The sequence below is a fragment of the Rana temporaria genome, chromosome 12 (assembly GCF_905171775.1).
Source record: "Rana temporaria chromosome 12, aRanTem1.1, whole genome shotgun sequence".
Classification (NCBI taxonomy): domain Eukaryota; kingdom Metazoa; phylum Chordata; class Amphibia; order Anura; family Ranidae; genus Rana; species Rana temporaria.
Genome location: NC_053500.1, coordinates 28651836 through 28658135, shown reverse-complemented (window position 1 = coordinate 28658135; position 6300 = coordinate 28651836).

Sequence of the window (6300 nt, the reverse complement as noted above, 5' to 3'; positions counted from 1 at the left end):
CCGCGTCGAAATTCGAAAATTTTACGTCGTTTGCGTAAGTCGTCCGTGAATAGGGATTTGCGTCATTTACGTCCACGTCGAAATCAATAGGACCGTGCGGCGCACTTAGCCGCGATGCACACTGGGATATGTAGGCGGACGGCGCATCCGCCGTTCGTAAATTACGTCAATCACGTAAGGTCACCCCCCATTACCATAAAACACGCCCCCTCAGCGAAATTTGAATTAGCCGCCCTTACTCCCGCCCGATTTACGCTACGCCGCCGTAACTTAGCAGGCAAGTACTTTGTGAATCACGTACTTGCCTGGCTAACTTACGGCGGCGTAGTGTAAATGCCATACGCTACGCCGCCGCAAAGTTAGGACGCCCTTTCTAAATCTAGCTATATGTATGTAAAAAAAATACAAACTACCCCCCCCAAACCACCCCTTTTTTTTTTTTTCTCCCCCGCATGGTGTACTCATGTTTAGGCAAGTGCCTGCATATAGTGGAGTCCAGCCGTGCACAACCATTGGTGTCTATGGAAGGCTGTACACCGTAGGGATCGACCAATATCGTTTTTTTTTGTTGCTGATACAATAACAATATTTCGGCCACCTGTCCTAGCCAATATTTTGTACATTTAAACTTTTCAAAAATGACAACCCTGCTGTGGGTGGCCGTTGGCTGGTTGTTTGGCTGGCACCTTGCCGTGAGTGGTTGCTTGTCTCAGTGGCCTGGCACCTTCCTGTGGGTGGCTGGCATGTCTGTCCAAGTGACGAGGGAGGTCTGTCAGACTCAGAACGTTAGGCCCAGTGCATAGAGGCGTAATGACGTGTGCTGTGTGCCCCCTGAACACTGGGTCTGCAGGCTTCTGGGCCCCAAAAATATGTCCGTCGCCCGCAGAGACCAATATCGGTCTAGTTTGTGACCGCTAAAGATTTTTGGGAAAATGCTGATATCCGCTGTTGTCCTGTCGTGAAGTGCCCGCTATCGAAAAATGCCTTGCCCGGAACTGCGCATGCGCAGAACGGAGCCGCTGAATATCTGAGATTCCGATCAGCTGTAGACTGCGCGGAATAGCCGTCATTGTGCCACGTGCTCCCAATGCTCGTTCATGTCTGTAAGGGGCGGATTTGTTCATGAGGGGCGGATGTGTACATGATGGGGCGTATTTTTTAATGATGGCCAGTGCTGCAAAGATGGGGGAGGAATTTTTCACGAAGCACAAACAAATCTCTTAAATATTTACATTTGTCGGAAGAATAGCAGAGAAATGTTTGTTTAGGAGATTTGTTTGTGCTTCGTGAAAAATTCCGCCCCCATCTTTGCAGCAAAGCCATCATTGAAAAATATGCCCCCATCATGTACACATCTGCCCCTCGCTTGCACCCATCATGAACAAATCTGCCCCTTACAGACATCTGACACAATGTCGGCTATTGTGCTCAGGCGCCGTCTACAGCTGATTGTAATCTCAGCTGTTACACCCATGTGTAAGAACTGAGTCCATCCCCTTTATTTCCAGGGATAGTTCCTGCTTTTAATAAAAAAAAAACTTTGAGGGGAGGGGCTACCCAATTTTATGAAGAAATTACATTTTTTACTGGATATGTTTTATGGCCAAAACTAAAAAAAATATTTAATTTTTTTCCATAAAATTCATATATATATATTTTTTTGTTTAATAAAGAATAAACAAGTCCAGTGGCGATCAAATACCGTGAAAACAAAGCTTTATTTGTGTAAAGAAAATTATATAAATTTCATTTGGGTACAGTGTTGCATGACTGCACGATTACCAGTTAAAGTAGAGCAGTGCTGAATAGCAAAAAATGCCCTGGTCATGAAGGAGGTAAAACCTTACATGGTAAGAGCATTAACCACTTGGAGCCCCGGCCATTGTAAAATTATGGCCACAAGGTGGCTCTACAATGCCTGGAGGATGTCTATTGACGTCATCAGCTCCTCCGGCCACTGGGGGGGGCGCATGCCCGCCGGGTCACTGAGGTGCCAATGCGTGTGCCTGGTGGCCGCGATGTCTGCCAGCTAGCCGCAATCGACCGTTACACAGACAAGGACGTGGATCTGTGTGTGTAAACGCACAGATCCATGTCCTGTCAGGGAGAGGAGACCGATGCTGTGTCCCTTGTACATAAGGACATAGATCGGTCACCTCCCCCAGTCAGTCCCCTCCCCCCACAGTTAGAATCAATCATAGGGAACACATTTAACCCTTTCCTCACCCCCTAACCCCTTCCCTGCCAGTCACATTTATACAGTAATCGGTGCATATTTATAGCACTGATCACTGTATAAATGTGAATGGTCCCAAAAATGTGTCAAAGGTGTCCAATGTGTCCGCCAAAATGCCGCAGTCCCAATAAAAATTACAGATCGCCGCCATTACTAGTAAAAAAATAAAAATAAAAAGTCAGAATTATGTCCCCTATTTTGTAGGCGCTATAACTTTTGCGCAAACCAATCACTATATACTTATTGCGATTTTTTTTTTTTTACAAAAAATATGTAGAAGAATTCGTATCGGCCTAAACTGAGAACTTTTTTTTTTTTTTTTTAATTGGGATATTTATTATAGCAAAAAGTTAAAAATATTGTTTTTTTTTTTTTAAATTGTTGCTCTTTTTTTGTTTATAGAGCAAAAAATAAAAACCGCAGAGGTGATCAAATACCACCAAAAGATAGCTCTATTTGCGGGACAAAAAGGACGTCAATTTTGTTTGGGAGCCACGTCGCACGACCTCGCAATTGTCAGTTAAAGCGACGCAGTGCCGAAAGCTGAAATTTCGCCTGGGCAGGAAGGGGGTATATGTGCCCAGTAAGCAAGTGGTTAAAGGACATGTTCGCCTTTCTTAACATGTAACGAACAGACCGGCCCCTGATCCCCAGCTCTGACAGCTAGCGGGGATCTCCCCTCCCCAGCTAGCTGTCACAATTTAAAAAAAAAAAATGTGGTGCCTCACAGTCTGTGAATGGAAAACTACAAGTCCCTTGTAGTTCATTCTCTCTCCCTGCCAGATTGTATCTGCTTGCCAATATGGGATGTACAGATACATGACAGGTCTGCAGGAGACCTGCATGGTACCAGAGATCTGCTGAACACTGGTACAATGCGTCAGGCTCCAACAACAAAACATATTGCACATGTTTTACCTGAAGGTGAACAAATCTTTTTAAGGATGCATCTTTCAAAAAAGTTCCAAAACGCACAGGGGATTTCCACATCTCCCTTTCATATGCAAAACAAAATACTTCAGCAGTCTCCTGACTTTCACTTTTTAGTGCTGATGTGGCTGGCCTCACACTTATCTGTTCCACCAATCTCACAATACACTGTGCTCACATCACAGCCCTGCTGCACTTGCACACATCCTGACTCCTGTGTCTCAGGTCTCCCTGAACTCTTTGTAACATAAGGTTTGGTCACAGGTGCATAGTCGGTGTGCTGCTTTGACAGTAAACACGTGGACCTAGGATTGGAAGTGCCTTCCCTCCCAAGTCTCCACAAAGCTTCCAGGGGGCTCCATGATGTATCAGTCCTGGAGAAAACTGCAAACCAGGTTTCTCCCCTTGGCCTGCATGGATAAGAGCCCTGGGTGACACTAGACTCATCTGACACCATGGGGGTTATTTACGAAAGGCAAATCCACTTTGCACTACAAGTGCACTTGGAAGTGCAGCCGCTGTAGATCTGAGGGGAATAGGCAAGGAAAAGAAAAAACAGCATTTTAGCTTGTACATGATTGGATGATAAAAATCAGAAGAGCTTCCCCTCATTTCAGATCTTCCCCTCAGATCTACAGCGACTGCACTTCCAAGTGCACTTGAGTGCAAAGTGGATTTGCCTTTCGTAAATAACCCCCTTGGCTAGGGATGAGCTCCGGTGTGTTCAGACGCGAGTCAGAATCTGCCTGAGCTGTCCCACCATAAAGCTGACACTGCGGATAGCCACCCATGTGATCTGATTCCAGTACGGACAAAGAAGGTTCCTGCACCCTTTTGGTCCGAATACGAGCGATTTCAGCCATACACACAGTATGACTGAACTTGCATTACACAGACATCGCATGTGATGTGCACAGGCATGTGGTGAAAATCACATGCGATGTCTGGCATTGCACCAGTGTGAACCTTGTACACGATCCGATAGTTGGCATGGATTGTCTGTTGACCTAAAATCTGACTGTTGGTACGCTCCTTTTGACAATTGTTATTAAATTTTTAGCCAACAAATTTTCAGAGGACAATGTTCTGTTGTCTGATTTTTGTATTGTCACAAGTCCGTCACACAAAAGTCAAAAGTACAAACACGCACGCTCACCAAACACAAAATTTGCAGAAGGGGCCCAAAGGGTGGCGCTCAAGAGCTGAAATTCCTCACAGTACGTCACTACGTTCGTGTTTGTTGCCCAACAATTGTGTCCCGTTAGTATGCAAGACAAGATCCTGGCACACGCCCATTGGACAAAAATCAGATGCTCGGTTGGCCAACAATCATACGGCTTAAGGCTGGGTTCACACTGCAGTACAGAGTGGCTCACAGCAGGGGTCTGGTGCGTCCCCATTGACTGGGGTTCAGGTCTGATTTCTGTCCACATTTTGGGCTGAAACGGACCAGAAGACGCACGGGACCTCCTTTGCAATTTGCATCGGAGCCGTTCCGGAGATGTACGAACCGGCTCCATAGAGAGCTAGTCACAATCTCCTGACATGCAAATTGGATGCGGAAAACCCAAATCCAATTCACACTAGTATGATCCCAGTCTGAAGGTTGTAAATGCATAAAAATGTCATGAATAGTTGGCCTAGTGAGAGGCAGCCTGATTTACAACAGATGTGCACCTAATTTGTGAAATCTCCTCTCAATGTGTGTTTCTTTTTTTTCAGCAGGTGTTTTTGATGGCTTCAGGTGTAGAGTCATTCGTATCTGAGCCCAGACAAGAAGCAAAAAGGAGATTCGGAATAACTGTAAGTGAGAACTAGAAAGTGTATGATCTGTTATCTTGTGTGTTTAAGTAATAACAATGGAGTCTGTTTTCATTCATCCATATGCCCATGTCTGTCTGCTGTCTTTGGAAATGTAGGTATTATATTTCTTCTATATTCAGGAGTAAATAACTTAGTAGGTCCTCCTTTTTTTCCCCTCTGCTTATACCGGTGCAGTTTACTGCATGTGAGTTTGTACATTACAGCCATGATGGGATTTGGACTTTTCTGGTCAATAACACTGTTCAGTTCTCATCACGTTTTTTTTACCTGCAATTAGCAACATTTCTTTATTTGCTATAAAAATGTACAGTAAATGCATTATTATATATAGAGACCTGGTTCACACTGGGGCAGCACGACTTCGGGGGCGACTCGGCAAGTCGTCCTGAAGACGACTTCAGAGGCGATTAGCAAAATGACTTCTGTATAGAAGTCAATGCAAATCGCCCCGAGTCTCCCCCGAAGTCGTACAAGAACCTTTTTCTAAGTCGGAGCGACTTGCATCGCTCCTATTAGAATGGTTCTGGTGAATAGAATGGGACGCGACTTGTCAGGCGGCTGAGTCGCCTGACGAGTCGCCCCAGTGTGAACCGGCTCTAAGACACATGTCCTCTCTTCCTGGAAAATACATGAACAAAATGCCGTTAGTCAACACATATTTAAAAGCGTGTACGGTATATTAAAATGTGAATATGTGAACATCTATTCTTGGAGGTATTTGTAGACTGGTAAATTTAATCTGTACAATAGTAGCCTCCATCCATAGCTATCAATCTGTGCGCTGGTGTTTTGTAGAGGTTTGTGGTTATTCCAAAGCTCCTCCCTGCCCACAGTCATGTTAAAGCTTAACTTGAGTGCTGAATGTTCAGGCTTTAAGGGGCTTATTTATAAAGCGGTCAGTCCACGTTCACACTGGGCCAATTTGGCATGCCGGCAATGGCACTGACTTTACGGCGTCGCACCGATTAGCAAAAATAGTTCCTGTACTACTTTTTTTTTTTTTTTTACAGTGTTTGTAGCTGCTGACTACAATTTTTTATTTTATTTTTGTAAAGGAGTCTGGAGCTCCACTTTAAGCTATATTCTTGACCCTTCTTACCGGATTTATTGTTATCCATCTCCTTCAAACATGGAAGAGCCCTCTCTTGACGCATTGCAGAAAACGGAGCAATTTAATTCATAAGAAATAAAGGCTTGTAGATAGAGGACAAGTGATGGATAAAAATTGTATTTATTATATATTCAGTGATACAATGAAGCTATTCTTGCCCCTTCTTAGTGGATTTTGAGTTCCCCATCTCCTGCAAACA